The sequence below is a fragment of the Quercus robur genome, chromosome 3, assembly GCF_932294415.1.
Source record: "Quercus robur chromosome 3, dhQueRobu3.1, whole genome shotgun sequence".
In the NCBI taxonomy this organism is placed as follows: Eukaryota; Viridiplantae; Streptophyta; class Magnoliopsida; order Fagales; family Fagaceae; genus Quercus; species Quercus robur.
In genome coordinates, this window is record NC_065536.1 from 64,699,409 (window position 1) to 64,723,326 (window position 23,918).

The following is a 23,918-nucleotide window of genomic DNA, read 5'->3' on the forward strand; positions in this document are numbered from 1 at the left end:
TATTTTATTTATTGTGATTTAATTATTAAACCAACATTTTTACATGTGGATTCCAATTCTTGTGTTCCACAAAGAATATAATTTTTTTTTATTTAAAGAAACTCATTTAATTTTTTTAATGACAATTATGGCTGAAAATCTATTTAAAGCTGATTATATAAAATTATTTATATGTACTATTTAAACAAAAACACGTAATTAGAATTGCATGTTTAGAATCAAACTTTTTTTTTTTCTTTTCTACTAAATAGGAGGATGTGTTGGTCAATTCCAAGGTGTCACAAGAAGCCCTCAGATGCCATAAGCTAATTAGTGATTAACATTGCTTATGAAGTAGATATTATAAATATTATAGTTTCAAATTCGCACTTTTGTATTAAATGAACGATTTTGTTTATAGAAAATGCTTTGATAATATCACTAACAAAAATGTCTAAACAATTTAATGTTATATTTTGTTAAAAATTTTGTAACTTAATTAGTACTTCTTTATGTTTTCGATAAAGATGTTTAAATTCAAATATTTCATCTTTTATTGTATTTACACGGTTACACCAATGTGAATATGTGTGTATACTTTGAATCTAAGCATTTGTTAAAACATAAGTTTAATTTCAAATTACACCTAATTTTAGGTATTTAAAATATAATTTAACTTCATTTTTTTGGTTTTATTTTTTACATTTTGGGATATTTTTTGAAATTATTTTATTTGGACTAGCCTACTATGGGCTATGGTCCTATGGACAGGGACATTCTGATTCTTCATGTTGTCTTGGTAATACTTTTGTCCGTACAAACAATTTATGAGTTGTAATTTCCAGACCACTTGGGTTTCCCTTCTTTTTTTTTTCTTTTTTTTTTTTTTTAATGATAAGTGCTGCAAATGTCAGTGTAATAATTAGATCACTTAAGTTAATGTACGGATAAAATGATAATGGCATTTTAATTGAGATATTGAAAGTTTTAAGACCAATAATAATTAAGAATAAAAAATAAAAAATCGATAGAGATTTTATTTTGAAATATCCTAAAATATTTGTCTATTTTAAAAAATTAATAAATACATTTTTTTTTTCATTTTCTTTCTTAATCATCCATTGGTTTACTTGAAAAATCAATACTTGTTTCTCATTTCTTTAATTTGAGGTTTAATTTCAGGTAAATAATTTCATATTACATTGCTCCTTATTCATCCATGGAGTTTCCTCATTCATCCATTGTAGTTTCTTTTGATTGTTTCTTATAATTCTTTTATGAATCATTAAAATTTTCCCTTTAAATGATACTTTTGCAAATCTTTTGGGCGACAAACATGTGAATATATTATCATCTTATTAATTAATCAAATCTAAACATATTGACTAATCGCCCAAATTGAAAATTTGATCCAAAAAGCTCACACAGTTGACTAATCACCCAAATCCACTAAATTTCATGTAAGAGAGAAATTTCAATCCAGTGACTTTTCATTTTTCAATAGACACTTTTACATTCAATAGGTATATTTTCGGTTAACGGACACATTTTCATTTAATAGGGATCTTTTTAGTCAATAGGCATTTTTTGGTATATCTAATACGAAGGGTTATGACATTTCAATAGACACATTTTCATTCAATAGACACATTTTCGGCCAATAAGCACATTTTTTGTCAATAAGCATATTTTCATTCAATAGGTACATTTTTTTACTAATAAGCACTTTTTTGGTCAATAGACACCTTTTGGTATATCTAATATGAGATGTTATGACATTTTAATAGACATCTTTTGGTAGGCACATTTTCATTCAATAGATACATTTTCGGCCAATATGCACATTTTCAGCCAATAGACACTTTTTGGCATATATATTACAACCTATCTTATATATACCCGTCATGTGGCTACATAAATTAATGTCAAGTATACATTTAAAAACACCAAATAGTTGTGACTTTTCATTTTTCGATAGATATTTTTTTATTTAATAGGCACATTTTCGGTCAATAAATACTTTTTTCATTCAATAGGCATCTTTTCGGTTAATAGACACCTTTTGTTAAGCACATTTTCATTCAATAGACATATTTTCGGCCAATAAGCACCTTTTCAGTTAATAGACATATTTTCATTCAATAGGTACCTTCTCGACCAATAGGTACCTTTTCGGCCAATAGGCACATTTTTGGTCAATAGGCTCATTTTGGCATATTCAATATGAAGGATTATAACATTTTAATAGACACCTTTTAATAGACACATTTTCATTCAATAAACACATTTTCGACCAATAAACACATTTTCATTTAATAGGCACAATTTTGGCTAATGGGCACTTTTTATCATATATATTACAACTTATCTTATATATACCTAATATATACAACACAAACTAAGTTAGAGACGCAACAGATGCAACATTCTGCCTCTAATAAACAACATTACTTTGTTCTGTCTAATTAATAAAACTTTTTGCTATTTCTTTCAATATATATGTGTGTATATATATATATATATTTAATTTCATGTATTTTTGCTTACTACTTCAACTAAAAAATAATGGTGTTTTTTTCTTGAAACTTGTTCAATAACTATTTTTGTGTATCCTTATCAAAAAAAAAAAAAACTATTTTTGTGTATCGTACGAGTTAAGTAGTAGTAAATTCTAATAGTCAATGCTGAGAGGAAATCCATTCAAATTGTTCCCCTGCTTGCTTTTCTTTTCTTCTGCTGGTCCCAACAAAGCTATTAAAAAAGTCACCTCTCTTGTGCATATATACTCAAATATTTGCAACGTGTACATTGTGATATAAAAGGAATGCAGTGAGTTTGTGTTTGAAGACTTGTCTTCCATAGAAAAAAGTCAATAAAATCTTTTGATAGATATACAAGTAACACAAATACCAACAAATAAAAAAATTGAAAGAATTTATAGACATTTATGGATATAAAACACATGCATATGTCCACGTGGCACTTGCACATGCAAATTAATCGTAAACAAATTTTAAAAGATAATCTTTTTTTTTTTTGGCTTAATAAAAGATAATCATTTTTACTTTGAAGAGACATTGCTCTTCATTTTCAATAAATTAAGAGCCCGAATCAAAGTCAAATATTCAATTTTGTAAGAAATTTTCTTAAAAAGAAATTTCAAGATTGTTATTTATAGTTGGTGATTTTACTGTATCCTAAAAATAAATTGCTCTTAATTTGACGTCAAACTCTTTTGCATAGAGACAATTATTACCTTAAAAGTAGTATTTAATACACGTCTTAATCTCAAAGCCGGGATATCTTTTCTAATCATCATATCCTACTCAATTTCCCTAACATGCATGATATCATATAAACCTAGATTATTAGGATTGCCTTTTTCATTTTGTAACTTGCATATTGTACAATGTAAAACTCACTTCTTCATTTAGAGTACAATTTCTATCTAAAAAAAAAAAAAAAATTTAAAAAAACCCTTCCCTTACACGTAAAGCTTCAAGGGAAGAGGCAACATATGAGTGAGGCAATAATATTGTGGATCATATGTTATTTGAAACAATATCACGATGCGTAAGGAATGAACAAATTTGAGTGTGTATATATATATATATATATATATATATATGTTATTCAAGGAACCCTAAATAGTAAACAGTAGCTAATGTTATATGGTGCAGTGATGTATGGTCTTACCTCATCCCTTATAGTCTTCCATTACTCCCCTTCTTTTTCAATACCAGAACCATTAATTTACTTAGGTAGGTTTATATTCACAATTGACTTGTATTAATTTACTATGCTATTGGTGCAAGGTCAAATTGCATAATGTAGCAAAAAAAAAAAAAGTGTTCATGTTCATAACATATTGCTTCTGTCACAATCTAATAATACCAATATAATAATTTTGGTTGAAAGATTTTATAGAATTGATTTAGAAGTTCTGCTTATTTGGAGGAAAAGTCAAACAAAATGTTATTCAAGTTCCTTAAAGATTTTTTAATTAATCATCCATGAATAATGCTGGTGTCACATAAAATAGCACAACTTGTGAGTTATAGCATAAGTTGTGCCATTTTATGTGGCACCAGTATTATTCATTATCAATAGCAAGCTCATAACTGTGCTCCCTAAAGAACTTATATGTTTACTTCAATTTTTTTTCCTTATGGTTTATGGTCCACCTTGACAGAGTCATGTTGAGGAATGTGGAAGATCCGGCTTTGAATATATATTCACATGATGGTGGACAAAGAAAATGAGGATGAAGAAAATGCTTCATAGTGGGGAAACCTCATAAAATAGTTTTATATAAATGCAATGATAGATGGAGCTGAGATTCATGGGCAATGGTTTATTTATGTATGTCTGAATTTGGGTTTATTTTATTTATTTGACTCGGTATAATTGTCTAAAATTTCAGTACAAATATGCTCATCTAAACTAATTCTTAACATGCATTAATTAGTAAACCTTTTTGTTTTTAACTTGCTTATTTATACATAACTTTGAAAAGTCTCTCACTTTTTTAAGTACAGCCATTCTTTAATCCATTTTCAACCAATCAAGGTTAATCCAAATGCACTATTAGTAGTTGATGTCATTGCTGATTAGTGAGAAGAGGGCTGAGCTTACTATTATAAGTAGTAATTTAAACTATGGTCAATACGTGCTTGTTGTGCTAAGTTTAGTTACAGTGTCGGTCACCGACCCATGACATTAATGGCTGTGCCCAGATAATCATCATTATCAATGTCTTTCCAGTTTTCATAGGTTATAATATTATATTAGTAACTAAAATTTGTGGCACCATCATTATGAAAGTGCCAACAGGCCCCACTAAACCTATTTGGTATACTATTCAGCTAAAAAAAAAAAAAAAAAAAAAACCTATTTGGTATACTACCTTTAGTTTACTCAAGTCAATCTCCTTAAAGAAAGGATTAACAAGTTAGGCCTTATTGGAAATTTGAAAACCAAATTACTAGTGAGGAGTTGTTGGTAACATAATTTAAAAACAATTTTCAGTTTTTAAAACTTGAAAAATGGTGAGTCCCACTTTTTAAATCATGTATTTGGTAATTGAATTGTGAATACCGTTTAATAAAATTCAATGTTAAAAACTTATATTCTAAAAATAATCGCATCTTCTAAAAATATATTTCAATGACATTACGGTAAATATTTCGAAAAAAACGGATCCCACCAAAATTTAATATGACAACACCTTTAAAAATATATTTCAATGACGTCACAATAAATAATTTAAAAACATGGATCCCACTAAAATCTGACATGACAACACTTAATGGAAATAGATTTTCATTTACCTACTCTCTTTCTATCTCTCTCTCTTCAACTCATCTCTCACCCCATATCTCATTTAGCCCCTATTTCTTGATCTAAAAGTCAATACTCTCTCTATGTTTTCTTTTCTTATTTTATTTTATTTTTTAATCTTAGCAGAAGGTTGGGTTTGTGGGTGTTTTTCTTTGGTGTTAAGTCTTAGGGTTTTGGAGGTTTTAGGCAAGCGATGGTTAACTGAATTTTTTTTCGAATTTGAGGTTAATTTCAACATGGGTTTTGTTGTACATAAGTGTTAGGTATATCTCCTTTGAGTAATCTATACACTGTGTGGGTATGTTTTCTATGTTAGATTGGTAGATAATCGGGTGGGTTTAGCAACATGGAGAGATGGGAAGAAGAGACAAAGAAGTTGTCGTCGGTTCTTGTTGAAAGAAAGAGAGAGATTTCACTATCACTTTTGCTTTAATAACTTTATGTGTTTTGTCATAAAAAATACTTTATCCTCAAAATTGAAACGTGGTCCAAAACAAAACTTTTGTGTTTTTACTTTTTAGTTCTTAAAATGTTTGATACAGTAAAATGGTACTAAATACACATTTTTACTCTTACCAAACACAAGCCCAAAGTGAAGGAAGCAGGTTTAAGTGTTTAAGTGTCTGTTTGGGATCCGTTTATTTTATTGAAATTGAAAACTTTTTACTGAAAGTAGTGTAAATAAATGTAAAAGTTAGTTAAAATAATACAATAAGATTTATGAATAGTATCAAAAAATGCAGCAAGACTCATGAATAATAGTAAAAATAAACTGAATAGTAAAATAAGGTGGATTTTTGCCCAACCGACACTAATGTACACAAATTTGAGTCCATAAAATTGTCTGATTATCCGAAGGTAAAAGAGGAAAGCAGAACTATGGCAACGTAAACGTTGCAGTATTGGGCTTTAAGAAAAGCCATTTAAAAACACGCCATTACCTAAACTAGACCAGCTGAAATTGGGCTGTCCTTAGTCAAAACCGAACCCAAATGGCACTTGATTGAAATCTCTTTTGGTCTCAGCTCTACAACCTAGAAAAGGTGTTTCTCCATTCACTTAATATGGGCCTCTAGGAGTCCAATCACTCAATATTCCCCACTTTTCAAATCTTTTTTAGAAATTAAAGCTTCAAGTGGAACATATTTTCGCAAGTGATGTTGTGATATATTTGTGATTGATATATATAATAAAAGTGGTGTTAGTGAGAAATTTATGTGAAAGTCACGTTATTCTAATCACAACTTGTTATTTTAACAATACTTAAAGGGTTAGTTTAGTTGTTCACAAGGTCTTGTAAGATCCATGAGGTTCTGAATTCAAAACTCTTAACCAACACTTTGGAATCACCTTAAAGATTCCTCCATGTAGGTGTGTATGAGATTGGAACATTACACACACCAGGGTGTAGCTATGTACAAGGGTGGGGGGGCCATGGTCCCCCCAAAATTTTGAATTTAAAAAAAAATATATATAATTATTTTAATGTTTTCAAAATTTAGTCTACAAAAATAAGAGTTGGCCCTCCAAAATATTTAAATTAGTCCAATGACACTCTTGAAATAAATAATTGGTCTAATAGTTATAGAGACATAATTTTATCTTTCGCAATTCTATTTTTTATTGTAAAATGTTTTCTTATAACTGTTAAATATTTGATAAAATTTGGCACCAAATATGTTTAAATTTATCATTTTCAACCCGTTATGTGGTGATTAACAAGTCATTGACTCATTAAAAAAATCATGTCACTAAAACTACACATGAAATGTCTCTTTAGTTGCCACATAATGGGTTAAAGCAAGTTTCAAATATGTTTGGAACCTAACTTATTCCTCCAAGTTTTGGATCATTCATGTTTTTGAAAATTTTATTAGTTCAATTAAAATATTTTTTACTTACTTTAGTATAAAATTTGATAATTTGTATCGAAAATGAAACTTTTTAAGAATTTCATTATGAAAATGGTAAAAATAAATTTTATTTGTGAAAGATCGCCATCAAACATAATTTTGATTGAAAATACTAAGCTCTTTTATCTTTTTTGGGTGTGTGTATATATAACTTATCAAATAAAAAGGTGTGTATATATGTGTTTGTGGGGGGTTGTCTCGATAAATATATTAGCATTGCAACTTGGCCCCCCAAACAAAAATTCCTGGCTCCACCCCTGATGCACACCTAAGAGAATAGTCCAATGCTCAAAGATAAAGCCTAAATTACAATTTACAACTTTAAAGTTTTGGATAATTTTGATTTGTCCCCTAAAGTTTCAAAATGTAGATTTGTACCCCTAATAATTACTACATATAATTTGGATTTTAAGTTATTTCGTCAATGTGTTGTTTGAGATGTCAATTAAGTGCCAACAAAAAATTATAATGATTGAATCTTTAAAGTTACTTGTGGGGCCAAAGAATTTGACAATCCTGACCCATTTTATACTGAGCCCAAGACCCACGCCGAGGAGGGAGAAATGGCCGAGGACGAACAAAGAAAGCCCAAATAGCCTAGAAACGTTGCCGAGGACGATCCTGTTCTCGGCATCCCAAATCCCAGGAGGAAAGAACAGCACGTCAGTAAAGGCAGCCTCCTAGAGCGCCCCCAGGAGAAGGACAAGTACAGTAGGATACCCATGGACATATGGTGTAGGAGCAATTCAAGGAGAAACTGTCACCTCTGCATTGAATGCACTCAACTAACGTTCTGGCCGCATTAATGAGGAAATGACCCCTGAACAGTGCGGCCTTGGTTGCCGCAACTCACAGAGGGTTTGAGAAGATGGCTGATGAGACGAGCACTCGAGTAATGACCTGCATGATCAACAGGTGGAGGGTCAAGATCGACTGAAAAGAAGTATATAATGTAAGAGACCTTCCAAGAATTGGGAGAGAGAAAAAGAAGAGGAGGAGAGAAAAAGGAGAAGACGGTAGTAGTCTGCATGATTTTGGAAACCTCTGTAACCTAGTACTGAAGAAAGAAGAAAAATAATAAGTTCCTCGGATGAAATGCCCAAGGACAAAATTAAACGCTTTAACCCATGTCCTTGTTATTTAGCTCGCATGTAACCGTGTCTAGTTGTTATAGTCCAAACTAAGACCTAGTTCTTAAACCCATTATCTACAAATTTATTGTATTGGGCTAGTTGGGCTTGAGACCATTCACCCAACAGTAGAAGTGCTCGAACCCAACACCTACAATTGGCGTCGTTTGTGGGAAGAACTTGTGTGTTAGTAAGGGCAACAATTAGGCATGGTAGGATCAGGCCCTCATCAAGCAGGCTCCCATCGCCCGAACCAGCCAAATCCCAACAGCAGGGTAATTTTCCTAACCCTGAACGTGATTGAAATGAAGAGAATGGAAGGTTTCGAGAGGGAAGCATAAACACCACTCAAACCAGCAAAAGCTACTCTCGCACGGGCAACTACGTGCTTTAGAGACAAAATAACAACCGGGCCCCGCAACCACGGGAAGTTAGAAGCCATATATCTAAGAAACAGAACGATAAGGGGGCTATACAGCAAAAGATAGACGATTTGAAGAGAAAACTGCACCATGCACAGCGAAGACAATCTCGTTCTAGGCCTGACATGCCCTCTGACAATGAAAGTGACGATGACTATAGACGAAGATTGAGGACTCCCCCAAGTGAGACCTTTTCTCATGAAGAAGAGCACTACCAAAGGCGTAGGCGCAGAAGCCCATCTTCTAGGGGCTTGGGAAACGATGCCATGAGCAGGGCATTGGATCAACTCTCCAAGTCGCCTTTAACGCATCACATAGAAGAGGCCATACTTCCTCGACGGTTCCAACAACCAACTTTCGCCATTTACAACGATAAAACAGACCCTGTGGAGCATGTGAGCCAGTTCAACCAAAGACTGGCTGTCCATTCTAAAAACGAGGCGCTGATGTGCAAGATCTTCCCATCTAGCTTGAGACCAGTGGCGATGAGGTGGTTTAATGGCCTGAAGACGAATTCCATAGATTCATACAGGCAGCTGACCCAAGCTTTTGGCTCCCGCTTCGTTACAAACAGCAGAGCTCCTCGGCCTTTGAGTGTTTTGTTGTCGCTATCCATACATGATGGAGAAACCCTAAAGGCCTACTCGGACAGATATTAGGAGATGTATAATGAAATGGAGGACAATTTTGACGATGTCGCCATTATCACCTTCAAAAATAGTCTTCTAGCCGACCACGGCTTAAGGAAGTCTTTGACTGGAAAACCTGCCACCAGTATGCACCAACTGATGGATCGGATCGATAAGTATAAACGAGTGGAGGAAGACCAGTTGCAGGGTAGAGGAAAAGAGAAGGTTATCCCTCAGAAGAGGAGGGATTTCAAGTTGGACCAATATAACAGCAACCGCCCGAGGAGAGATTTCGTAGGGCAACCCGGAACAACCAACACACAGACTGTCTATGCTGTATTCCGAGAATCAATACATTGGGTGCTGGAGAAAATCAAGAACAAGTCATACTTTAAGTGGCCGAATAAGATGGCAGGAGAGTCCTCGAGGCGCGATTAGAACTTTTATTGCCAATACCACCAGGACCACGGACATACCATGGAGAATTGCAGGAACCTTTGGAATTACCTGAACCAGTTGGTCCAAGAAGGAAAGCTAAAGCACTTGCTGCATCATTCCAGTGGTCATCAAGGCCAGGCCCATCAAAAAGCCAGGAGGGATGTTACCCTAAGGCCACCCGTAGGGACGATCAACGTAATCGTGGCCGCACCGAGAAGAACAGGCACGCGCCCCTCATGAGTGTTATCGGTGGCTCAAGTGCCTGTCGAGGAGTCCCAGCCAGGGCCGAAGAGGGCTAGAATGAACCTTCGTCCCGTCTTGAGTTTTTCAGAAGAGGACAAGATTGGAACCATCCAACCTTATGACGATGCGCTGTTGATCACTCTCAGAATTGGGAACTACGACGTGAAGGGAGTTATGGTAGATGGCGACAGCGCGGCCGAGGTTATGTACCCTGACCTCTACAAGGGGCTAGGGTTAAAATCAGAAGATTTGACGCCCTATAACTCCCCTCTGATGAGCTTCGACGAGAAGCTTGTCATTCCAAAGGGCATGATTAGGTTGCCAATTCAGATCGGCCCAGAGATAGTGGAGGTGAACTTTATCATGGTGGACACTTACTCCCCCTATATAGCCATCGTTGGTAGGCCTTGGCTTCATACCTTAGGGGTTGTTGCCTTCTCGTTGCATCAGAAGGTGAAATTCCCATCAGGGGACCAAGTTCTCGAAATCCGTGGTTGCCAACCCACGGCGAGGCAATGTGTGGTAGTGGCAGTCTCACATCGGCTCGATGCGGAATCCTCGACCTTCGCTAAGAAGAATTTATAGCAATCAAGGGCCCCGATTTTGCCCCCTGACACAACTGCCAAGGAGGTGAAATGCGAGGATTTAGAAGAGGTGATCATTGGCAGTGACCCGGAGAAATTCTTTCGGGTAGGGGCTCAACTGCCTCTTCAGAAGAAGGAGCTGATTGAGTTTCTTAAAGAAAATATTGATGTATTTGCATGGGATGCCTACGATTCTCTCGGGATCGACCCAGCCTTCATCTGTTATCATCTTAATGTCAACCCAACCATCACCCCCAAGAAGCAACCACCCCATTGCCCATCAAGAGAGCATGCCGATGCGATTGGGGATGAAGTGGCGAAGCTTAAGCGTGCTAGGGCCATCAAAGAGGTCTTTTACCCCGAATGGTTGGCCAACACTATGGTGGTCAAGAAGAAAAGTAGGAAATGGCGGGTTTGTGTGGACTTCACGGACCTAAATAGGGCGTGCCCAAAAGACCCCTTCCCCATGCCTCGAATAGACCAGTTGGTGGATGCGACAGCAGGCCATCCTCGGATGAGCTTCTTAGATGCCTTTCAAGGCTACCATCAAATACCACTAGCACTGGAGGATCAGGAGAAAACAGCCTTCGTGACACCAACTAGGAATTACCACTACAAGGTAATGTCGTTCGGTCTGAAGAACGTAGGGTCCACTTATCAATGGATGATGACAAGAATGTTCGAGCCACAGTTGGGCAAGAGCATCGAAATCTATGTCGATGATATGGTGGTGAAGAGTAAAGTGGTGTCCAAGCATTTAAGGGACCTTGGCAGCACCTTTGGCGTCTTAAGGAAGCATAAGTTGCGTCTAAATGCTTCCAAATGCTCATTTGGCGTGGGATCAGACAAGTTTCTAGGCTATATGGTTACTAATAAGGGAATCGAGGTTAACCCCGACCAGATCAAGGCTATAAATGATTTAAAACCACCGCAAAACGCAAAGGAGGTCCAAAAGCTTACTAGGATGATTGCAGCCCTCAATCGATTCATTTCCAGATCGGCGGATAAATGTAGACCATTCTATCTCTTGATCAACAAGTGGAAGGGGTTTAAGTGGTCCGAGGACTATGTTGTGGCCTTCTAGCAACTCAAGGAATACCTATCCCAGCCATTTATCATGTCCAGCCCCGAGGCCAATGAAGTACTATACGCCTATATTGCTGTGGCCCCCTATGCTGTGAGCTTGGTGCTAATACGGGATGACAATGGCCTTCAAAAGTCAGTCTATTACGTAAGCAAGTCGCTGCATGAAGCTGAGATCAGATACTTACCCTTGGAGAAGGCCATACTGGCTGTGGTCCACACCACGCGAAAGCTTCCCCATTATTTCCAAGCCCACACAGTGGTTGTTCTAACCCAACTACCCTTGAAGTCTGTGCTTTGAACTGCCAATTACACTGGAAGGATTGCCATATGGAGCACAATTCTGGGAGCTTTTGACATCAAATACATGCCTCGGACCTCTATAAAGGGCCAGGTCCTGGCTGACCTGGTGGCCGAATTTGTTGAACCACCAGTAGAAATAGTAGCAAAGGAGCGGAAAATGGATGGAAAATCGGTTGGAGTAATCTCTACGCCTGGACCCCCATGTTTGAAGGTGTACGTTGATGGCGCAGCAAATTAAAGGGGGTCCGGAATGGGGCTAGTTCTAATATCCCCTGGGAAAACCATCATAGAGAAGTCCCTGAGACTTGGGTTCTCGGCCCCGAACAACGAAGCCGAGTATGAGGCCTTGCTACAAGGAATTGCCATGGTGCAGAAAATGGGAGGAAAAGCAGTGGAGATGTTCTTGAACTCGAGACTAGTAGTGGGCCAGGTGAAGGGAGAATTAGAGGCCAGAGACGCAAGGATGCAAGAGTACTTAAGCCAGGTCAAACGCTTGCAGTCGGATTTCGATCTTTTTAGCTTGTCGCATGTCTCCAGAAGTGGAAACACTCATGTAGATTCACTGGCCACGCTTGCCACCTCCTCGGCAGGGGATTTGTCTCGAATTATTCTCGTCGAGCATCTGGATAGAGCGAATGAAGTAGCTAAAGGCATGGTCCATGTCCATAAGGTTAGAGTGGGCCTTAGCTGGATGGACCCTATGGTGAAGTTTCTCAAAGATGACATCTTGCCCGAGGAAAAGTCGGAGGCTGAAAAAATACGAAGAAAAGCTCCTCGGTTCTAGTTGTCTGAGGACCACAAATTATACAAGCGCTCCTATTTCGGGCCATATTTACTGTGTGTCCACCCTGAGGCATCAGAACTACTGCTTGAAGAGCTACACGAAGGGATCTGCGGGAGTCACACGGGAGGAAGGTCTCTGTCGCACCGAACCATTACCCAGGGATATTGGTGACCAGGGATGCAGAAGGAAGCCTTGGAATATGTTAAAAAGTGTGACCAATGCCAAAAGTTCGCCCCAAATATCCATCAGCCAGGCAGGACCCTTAACCCTCTTTCCAGTCCATGGCCGTTCGCCCAGTAGGGCCTGGATATTGTAGGCCATTTCCCAAAGGCAGCAGGGAATAAGAGATATCTACTGGTCGGCACAGATTATCTTGTTGATAGCTTCAGCTTGCCCATTTCCTTGAGGATAGGCTGGAGTGGAATATCTATTCTTTATCCCCAGATCAGAACAGTATTGCCTAAAGGCTTTGCTATCAAACTGAAGGCCATTATCCGAGATGAGGATATGGGGAACCCCGAATCGACTAACGATATTCTTCTAGATAAATCTTTTGACATCTACATCTCTGATATTAGCCAAAGGTTCAACTTCGACCCACTTGGTGAAATAATCTGTGCCGACCAACAGATACTTTTTGTTTCCTAGTGCTTTAAGAAAAGGACTTACAATATCCAAACCCCATTGGGCAAAAGGCCAAGGGCTGGAAAGAGGATTAATAACTCCTCCAGGCTGGTGAATGTTTGGAGCGAATCTCTGACATCGATCGCATTTTCTAACATATTCTTGTGCTTCTTTCTGCATGCCTGGCCACCAGTATTCTTGAGTAATGGCCCGGTGAGATAGGAATCTTCCCCCTGTGTGACTTCCGTAGATTCCTTCATGTAGTTCCTCTAGGAGTGACTCTGATGTCTCGGGATGTACACAAAGTAGATATGGCCCAGAAAAAGAACGTTTATACAACTTTTTGTCCTCGGACAACCAAAACTGAGGAGCTTTCCTTCGTATTTTCTCAGCTTCTGCTTTCTCCTCAGGCAATATATCCCTTTCAAGGAATAACAGTATAGGGTCCATCTAGCTTGGTTTTAAATTGATTTGATGGATCTGGAGCAAATCTTTCTTCGTTGGGGTAGGGATGCATAAATCCTCGACAATTATCACTTGGGGCAAATTCTGTGTTGAGGACGTGGCAAGGGTAGCCAAGGAATCTGCATGGGTATTTCCACTTCTTGGGATATGTGATAAGTCAAAGAATTCAAATTTTGTTTGTATACACCTAACTTGACCCAAATATTCTTGCATTCTTGTATCTCGGGCTTCCAGTCTTGAATCTGAGAACATTTCCACTGCCCTTCCACCCATTTTTTGGACCATTGCCATTCCCATCAGCCAATCTTCATATTCCGCTTCCTTATTTGTAGCTGAGAATCCCAACCTCAAGGACTTTTCAATGGTGATCTTTTCAGGAGATACCAGAACTAGCCCCACTCCTGCTCCCCGTTGGTTTGCTGCTCCATCCACATATACTTTCCAGGATGAGGAGTCTTGTGTGGAGATTAGGCCAACCGATTTTTCATCCATGCCATGTTGCTTCACCTTTGCTTCTTCTAGAAGTTTAGCAAACTCGGCTACTAGATCGGCGAGGACCTGGCCTTCCATAGAGGTACGAGGCATATATTTGATGTCGAAAGCCCCTAGAATCGTGCCCCATTTAGCAATCCTCCCGGTATAATCCGTACTCCGAAGTATGGATTTGAGTGGTAATTGAGTTAGAACAACCACGGTGTGCGCATGGAAATAATGAGGGAGTTTTCGTGTAGCATGCACTACTGCCAAGATGACCTTTTCCAGTGATAAATACCGCACCTCAGTTTCATGAAGTGACTTACTTACGTAATAGACTGGTCTTTGGATGCCACTGTCTACTCGTATAAAAAAAAAAACTTATCGCATGAGAGGCTACCACCAGGTAGGCAAACAAAACCTCATCCACCTCAGGACTAGACATGATGGGCGATCGAGATAGGTACTCTTTCAGCTGCCGAAATGCTACAGCACACTCCTCAGTCCATTCAAATCCTTTCCATTTATGCAGTAAAAGGAAAAAGGGTTTGCACCTATCAGCTGACCTGGAGATAAATTGATTCAAAACAGTAGTCATCCCTGTCAGTTTTTGGACCTCCTTGGGGTTCCAAGGTGCTTGCAAGCCGTTAATGGCCTTAATCTGATCTGGGTTCACCTCAATTCTCCTGTGAGTCACCATGTAGACCAAGAACTTTCTGGAGCCTATACCAAATGAATACTTTGAAGCATTTAGACATAACTTGTGCTTTCTCAAAATTCCAAAAATGTTCACAAGATCTCCCACATGCTCAGACACCACTTTGCTCTTTACAACCATATCATCGATAAAGACTTCAATGTTCCTGCCCAATTGTGGTTCGAACATTTTAGTCATCATCTGTTGATAAGTAGACCCTGCATTTTTCAAACCAAATGGCATCACTTTATAGTGATAGCTTCCAATGGGAGTGACAAAAGTTGTCTTTTCTTGATCGTCCAATGCTAACGGTATTTGGTGATATCCTTGAAAGGCATCCAAAAAACTCATCTGAGGATGACCTACCGTTGCATCCACCAACTGATCTATCCGAGACATAGGGAAAGGGTTCTTGGGACAGGCTTTATTGAGGTCCGTGAAGTCCACGCATACACGCCATTTCCCAGTCTTCTTTTTCACCACCACTGTGTTGGCTAACCATTGAGGATAAAAAACTTCCTTGATAGCGCCTGCCTGTTTGAGATTGGTTACTTCATTTCTGACAGCCTCGGCGTGCTCTTTTGACGGACGCCGAGGTGGCTGTCTCTTTGGGGTGATGGAAGGGTTAACATTTAGATGATGACAGATGAAACTTGGGTCTATACCCAGGGCTTCATACGCATTCCATGCAAACACATCAACATTTTCTCTGAGGAATTCAACCAATTGCTCCCTCTCCTGCAAAGGCAGTTTAGCTCCAACTTGAAAGAACTTCTCCGGATCATTGCCAACGATTACCCTCTCTAAATCTTCACATTTCGCCTCGTCGACTAGTCCATTGAAGGGCAACGCCAAGGTTTCTGATTGCTATAAACCATTATCAGCGATGGCCGAGGTCTCCGCCTCAGGCCGATGTTGGATAGCCGCTACCAGGCATTGTCTGGTTGCAGCCTTAATAGTACCTCCTGATTAACTGGCCCCCACAATATTTATTTTGAGAAAAATTCTTAGTTTATATTATACTAACAATGTAAGATTTATATTGTAAATTAAACAAATGTGTACTGTAAGGGTGAGTTTTGGATCCTAAGCCTAAAAGAGAAAAGGATTAAGGCCCAAAGAGCCCAATACAATGAATTTGTAGAGAGTGTGCTGAAAACTAGGCTTCAATTGCTTGGATAATACTCACAATAGATTAAAGATGATAAGAAAACAAAGACAAACAAATTTTGTGCAAGGAAATTCTTCCTTGGCAAAGTCCAAGGAGAGTAGTTCTTGAATATATTCCTCTTAAGCTTGATTACAATTCTAATTCTTAGTGCTAAAGTCTCTTTCTTATATATTCTCAGATACCCTCTTGTAATTAGGTCTTTCTTCTTTATATTGCCCTATTCGCTTCATCTCAACCCTCCACGTGTAGATCAAGCTGCTAACTTTTATCCTTATCCCATCAACACCTTCCTGAAGTCTTTGAGAATAGCTATAAGGCTAAATATTACTGTTCAAGTATCACTTCCACATTAATGCGGCCAGAGAGTTAGCTGCAGAACTTTTAATGCAGTGATAGCAACTTTCTCTTAGATATTTCTTAACTTCCCTCTGTCCTATTCCTTCCTGATGTTTATCCTTACCAGTAGAATTGTCCAGAGCGTAGCTCCTAATGGTAGACCAAACTTTCTGACCCTCGCTTTGCCTAGTCGAGGAGGCCTTTCTCCTTAGACATCCTTACCAAACCTTTAGGGCCAAAATCCTTCCATAACTTACCGATTGGTACATTTCCATTAAAGCCTACCTATCCTCGGATTGCTAAATGTCCTCGGACAAGGCCCACGGCCCAATATTCCGGTGGACTATTGTCCCCTAGGTGGAGAATGTGGAGCAGCTATATTTTAGAGATGGAAAGATGTATCAGGAAAAGGATGGCAAATTCAGAGCTCTATATGCCTCTACCTGTTTGATCAATTATGTTTATAAAGAGATTGGATATGGTTTTTTTATTCACTCATAGACAAATCATCAGCCGCATGACTTTTGTTTTTGGAGGAAATTAAATGAGGCTATGAAGAGGTAAATATATGTGGAGTTCATTTCTTGTGAGAGGATAGATGAGAGAATAGATACATATATCTATTGGTACACTGCACCATGGTCCAGCTCATTTGTAAAAGACATGGCTTAGGCGTGTTGGACACGCTAAGGAGAAAAAGAGAAAAGAAAGGGATTGATGCATTAAAGGCTATTCGGCCTAAGGGAGGGTTGAAGAAAAGAGAAATTGGCTGAAGGCAAGTGAATTGCATTTATTGTGATTTGATGTCAAGAGTGTGAAAGGAAGAAAAGAAGGAAAAGATGAAGAAATAAAGAGAGAAGCCATTCGGCCAGTGAGTAAGAAAAGAAGTCCTAATGAGTGAGATTGAGGACAGTGTAGTCTTAGAGAATTGCGTGAGTGAAAGCAGGCAAAAGAGAAGAGAGAAATATAGAGAGTAAGAGAAAATTGTGAGAGATACACAGCAAAGAAAAGAGCAGTGAGTGAAAAGAAAAAAAAAAGAGTTTTTTCTTTGCTCAAGTTGTATCTCTAAGTATTGTAATCTCTATTTAATATAGTGAAATTATTCGAAGTATGTCCCGTGGTTTTTCCCTTCAAGGAGAAAGGATTTTCATGTAAATTTTTGTGTTCTTATGTGGTTGTGCTTCCACTGTGTTTGCTAAAATTTATTTTCACTTATATAGAATTTTTCCCAACAATATCTAGAGCGTAGTTAGGATTTTTCACCTGGGGGGCCGAATCGTATCTATTTATACATTAGTCATAACTTATAACTAATAACTATATTTTATTATTGAAATATATCTATAACTATGATGATAATGAGGGGGAAAAAATACTACGAGGAAAACAAATTGATGATATGAGAAAAATATAAAATTTTATGAAAAAAAATGATGATGAGAGAAATAAATAAATGAAATTTGAAGACTAAGAATGAAAAAGAAACACACACAAATTCGAGCAACGCACATTGCATTTTACAGTTGAAAACAATTTGTATTCTTAGAAAAAATAAAAAGAAAGGCACTTGGAGGCTAGGGATTTATTAGGTTTTGGTAAAAGTGTGTGTTATGTTTGGATGGAGTCCACTTGAGAAACTAACTAAACATTGGAATTGTAAATGGCTAATGCAGTCATTGTTAGATTTTAAAGGGAAAAAACATAAAAACTAACAATAGACTGACCTCTATGATATTCATTTTTTAAGGGAAGTCATAAGATTTCATTATCCAAAAATAGAGTACAACAAAAATAGAGCAAAACAACAGTAAAAAAATAGCACGAACTGTGAAGATAATGAACATCCTTAGCTAATTGGAACTTTAAAACCAGGGACTATCTTCTATCCAATAGTTTGGAAACTCCAAGTTCTTGACATGTTATGCAAGTAGGTGAGCCGCTTGGTTATCGTCTCTTTTAGTAAGATATGATTTAAACTAAGTTACGAGTAATCTTGCCTCATGTATTAGGTGGCCTATGCAACTATCCCAGGGACGAAGTTAGGACTTAGAGTTAGGAGGGACAGAAGTATAAACAATATATATATATATATATATATATGAAACTCAAAATAAGCATTCATTTAGTATTAGTAAACCATTAACAAAGACAAATACACAAAATTATTGTTTTTTAATATATTACAATGTAATTATTTATGAAAATAGAACTCGCCATTTTTTTAAATCTTCGAAATTATCTATAATTGAATTTGTACTAATTGTCACAGTGATGTCGCTTTCAATGAATAACATCATTACACAAAACAAACAAGCACTATGCACACAAGCGCTCAACAACTAACTAATAAATTTCAAAGTAGCAAATAATTTCTTTAATTATTTTTCCAAAAAAAAAATCTCTTTAATTTTTTAAAACACACTAATTGACAAAAACACTAACAGCCATAAACACTGTCAAATACACAAAAGTGACAGAACAACACATGGCCATGGGTGATGTGTTACAATGTTAGTCAAAAGACTCACCACTATTATTATTTTTTTTTTTAAATCCTTTTAGCTTTATTAAAGAGAGAAAGAGAAAGTTCAGCAAAAAAAAAAAAAAAAAAAAAGAAGAGAGAAAGAGAAAGATGGGGTTGCCTCTCTCTCTCTCTCTCTTATATTTTCGGATGTGGAGTGTGGATTGTGTGGAGCTCTTTCATCTCTACCTCTCTTTCAAATTTCAATTTTCTTCACAACTCATTATCAAATCTAAGTTAATCAACCAAGCACTAGTGATTTAGATATGAGATGGATAAAATATTCTCATCCAAAAAGAAAAAGAGATTAGATATAATTACCAAAAAATAGATAGTGTTGTAGTGGACTGGTGTGGCGTCTAGTGTGTTGTCGTCATCATGTTTTTTTTTTTTTTGGGTCTCTGTGTCTTGCGTGTGTTTGTTTTTGGGGTGATGTTTGGACTTAATGGCCTGTTTGGAAGTTAAAAAAGGGAGGGGGAGTAGTTCAATTACCTTATTTGGAAATTTTTCAAGGAAGAAGGGGGAGGGGTTTGGAGGGGTTTTAACTACCTCTAACTCCTCATTTTTAATTCCCCCAAATTGGAGAGATTTGGAGGGAGAGTAGAGTAGATAAATTATTGACCAAATGAATTTCCTAATTTACCCTTTCTTAATTAACAAAATTACAAACATATAATCTTTGTTTGTTTCATGAGAAAATAAATAATTTAATGCTAAAATTTTAGAAATTCAAAACCGGAAAAGCCACCAAAAACAAACACTTTTCTGTTTCAAAAACTATAACTATGAGTTTTATTTTCTAACAAACAAAATACACGATACTCAAATTTCAATTCCTTTCCCTTTTCCTCCATTTTCGGAGCACCCAAACAGAAATTAAAGCCACAAAATTTTTCTCAGAATCTCACAGCTGTAACTCGAAAAAAGCACAACAAATTAGATGTCGCCGAGTCGTGGGTCGTCGCTGACGACGTCCAAAGGTCCATGTCGCTTGCGGCGATCGAGATTGAGCTCAAGCATTCGCGGCGATGGGTTTGGAATTGGAGGTGAAGGAAGGGAGAGAGGAGAGGCGGTGTTTTGATGGGGTTGAAGATGAAGATGATGGAATGAATGGGTAGACAAGGTAGAGTCTTGAAGTGGTGGGTGTGTTGGGATTGGCGGCGGCGGTAGTGTGTTGGGGGAGGGAGATGCGGTTAGGACGGTGGTGGTGGTGGTGATTTTGGATGATATGATATTGGTGATTGGCCATGGTGGAGTTTGGAGTTGTGTTGTGTTGTGTTTTGCTTTGGGTCTATGAAGTTTGGGTCATTGGGTGTTAAGACTCGAGCGAGATTTGAATTAAGGTGCTGAGCTAAAAAATATGCGTACATTTTTTGTTTTCATTTTGGTCAAGTTTGAAAATTTTTTTTTTTTTTTTTTTTTAAATCTCATTCTGTTTTTCATACCGTTAGGCGTTAGCACTTTTATATTTTAGCAATTTAGACACAGGAGAAAATGAAGAATTTTTTTGGATTTTTTTTAACTGATAATTTCAAGGTGTTTATTAGAAAGTAATTTTAGAAATTTTTTTTTATAGAAAAGAAAAAAATAATTAATTTTTTTTAAATTTATATATTTTTTAATTTTATTTATTCTTCTCAAAAAAAAAAAAAAATCACTAACATATTCTAAGATTTTGGACAAATGATAATCAAGTTCAAAACTTTACGAAACTAATAAATTAATCATAGACCAATGTTGCAAGCCCATTTTTAAATAGGGGTAAATTTGTCTATTTTAATCATTTCTTCTTCTCTCCATCCTAATTTTTAAAACATCCAAACAAGGGGAAGAGCTAATTACTCCCTTCCCCCTTTCTAATTTTAAAAACATCCAAACAAGGTGGAGGGGAATCATTCCCCTCTACTCCCCTCTACTCTCTTCCCTCTCTAAACTTCCAAACAGGCCATAAGTTTTGTTGTTGGGCTAATTTTTTTTTTTTTTTATAGCTTTAAAAATATCAATAATATTGTTGAGGGAATAAAGTGCAATTTTATTGAAACAAATTGTCAAAGGTAATATATTATGTATACTATTTTCTTTTTTTTTTTTTAATCTGGGGGGCCATAGCCCCCGCCCCCCGGTCCAACAATAGCCCCTTCCCTGGCTAGACCAATCCTTTTCCATTGACAGCGTGAAGGCTCTCTAAAATTTTTTGGTAGGGGCCGAATTTATTTTTTATATTGTACTATAAGAGGGTTTCAAAAGACTCTATGTGCCTCCACACCCGGCCTTAAGGGGTTTGCGTGTTAGTTGCTGATCGTGATTTTGGTTCATAGTTAAAGTTTTGGGGTTGCAAATGGTCTTGGGCAGTGGTGAATTTAGTTTGCATTGGCCCAACTTTATCCTAGTTCAAAAACCTTGCTCCTCTTCTGAGTAAAAACTGTGCTCTCTTCATTTATGATATAGGATCTTTCACAACTTTTTGTATCCCTCTTGTGGTTTTGCATCCAAAATAAAGAAAGTAGGTTTTATTAATTAAATTTAGGACTTTTATATGTTTACATTATACTTGCAATGTGAACTTACATTTGCATTGTAGTCACACAAAAAGTGACAAATGTTATACAAATTTACAAAAAAAGTGAAAATATTGTATAGATTTTTCAAATGTATATAACATTTTCCTTAAATTTATTTATTTAGTATTCCAAAAATATAGTAAATATTTTATCTTGGGGGTGGGGGGCGAATCATATCTATTTATACGTTAGTCATAACTCATAACTATATTTTATTATTAAAATATAACTATAACTATAACTATGATGATAATGAGAGAAAAAATATTACTATGCGGTAAACAAATTGGTGATATAAGAAAAATATAAAATTTTGTGAAAAAATGATGATGAGAGAAATAAATAAATGAAATTTGAAGACTAAGAATGAAAAAGAAACACACACAAATTCAAGCAATGCTCATTGCATTTTACGATTGAGAACAAATTGTATTCTTAAAAAAAAAAAAAAATAAAAAAAAAAAAAAGGCACTTGGAGGCTAGGGATTTATTAGATTTTGGTAAAAGTGTGTTTTGTTTGGACGGAGTCCCCTTTGAGAAACTACTTAATATTGGAATTATAAATGGCTAAATGCAATCATTGTTAGATTTAAAAAAAAAAAAAAAAAAAAAAAAAAAAAACAATGGACTAACCTCTATGATATTTTTTTAAAAAGGAAAGTAATAAGATTTCATTAACCAAAAATTGAGCAAAACAACATTAAAAAAAATTAGCATGAACTATGAAGATGATGAACATCCATAGCTAATTGGAACCCTATAACCAGGGACTATCTTCTTTCTAATAGTTTAAAAACTCAATGTTCTTGACATGTCATGCAAGTAGGTGGGCCACTTAGTTATCTTTTCTTTTAGTATGATATGATTTAAACTAAGTTAAGAGTAGTCTTGCCTCATGTATTATGTGGCCTATGCAACTATGCTAGACCAATCTTCTTCCATTGACAACATGAAGGCTTTATAAATTTTTTTGGAGGGACCAATCATTGCATTTTGTAGAAGCCCAATTTATTTTTATACAGTACTATATAAGAGGGTTTCAAAAGATTATATGTCCTCCACCCCTGGCCTTAAGGGGGTCTGGGTGTTTGTTGTTGATCGTGATTTTGGCTCATAGTTAAAGTTATGGGGTTGCAATTAGTCTTGGGTAGTGATGAATTTAGTTTGCAATGGCCCAATTTTATCCAAGTTCAAACTTTGCTCCTCTTCTGAGCAAAAACTGTGCTCCTCTTCATTTATGATATAGGATCTTTCACAACATCTTGTATCCTTCTTGTTGTCTTGCATCCAAAATAAAGTAAACTAGATTTCATTAATTAAATTTAGGACTTTTATATGTTTACATTATATTTGCAATGTAAATTTAGATTTACATTGTGGTCACACAAAAAGTGACAAATGTTATATACATTTGCAAAAAGTGATAAATATTGTATAGATTTTGCTCTCTCTACAATATAAAACATTGTACGTGCAATGTAAAAAAGAATTTTTCTTGAATTTATTTATTTAGTATTCCAAAAATATAGTATTACTTTCTATTACTACATAATGGTAAATTTCATTTATTAAATTATGTGAGAGAGGAGGGAATCGTTGTAGAAGTATTTGCATTTTTCGAAAGTGAAACTTAAAATATTCACTTCCATTAATTTACTGGTGAAATAGTTATGAACTTTGAACCACCAAGTCCGAAAGGGATCTTCACACACATATACATTTAGATTAGGCTAGAGTAGAAATTCTATCTTGTAAAAAAAAAAAAAAAAAAAAAAAAGTCCGAAGTTTTGTTTTGTTTTTATTTTTTAAATTCCTCCAATCTCCATAGATCAAGACGCATTAATTTCATCACATCATGGTGTAAACGATCATCTAAATGAAATAATTAACAAAGCCAATTACTATAGCACATTAGAAGGATATATATTAATTAAATCCTAAGCCCTTTAATTTATTTAAAGTCTGAAAAAACTATTTCCAAATTCCAAGATGCAACGAACCCCTTTAACCTGTTCAATCCAACTCATTACATCCCTTAGCAAAGCAACATCAAGGATGTTTAGGTAGAGATAAGTCAAATAATGGAGAGAGCTAGACAGTAGCAATCAACCATTATCAGCTCAATTTTCTTTCGTGGGTTCTAAGACCATCCTCCAAAGATCAAATTATCAAATTGTTAACGCATAATAGGTTGTGGGCCTTAGGTCTACTTTGTTTACTT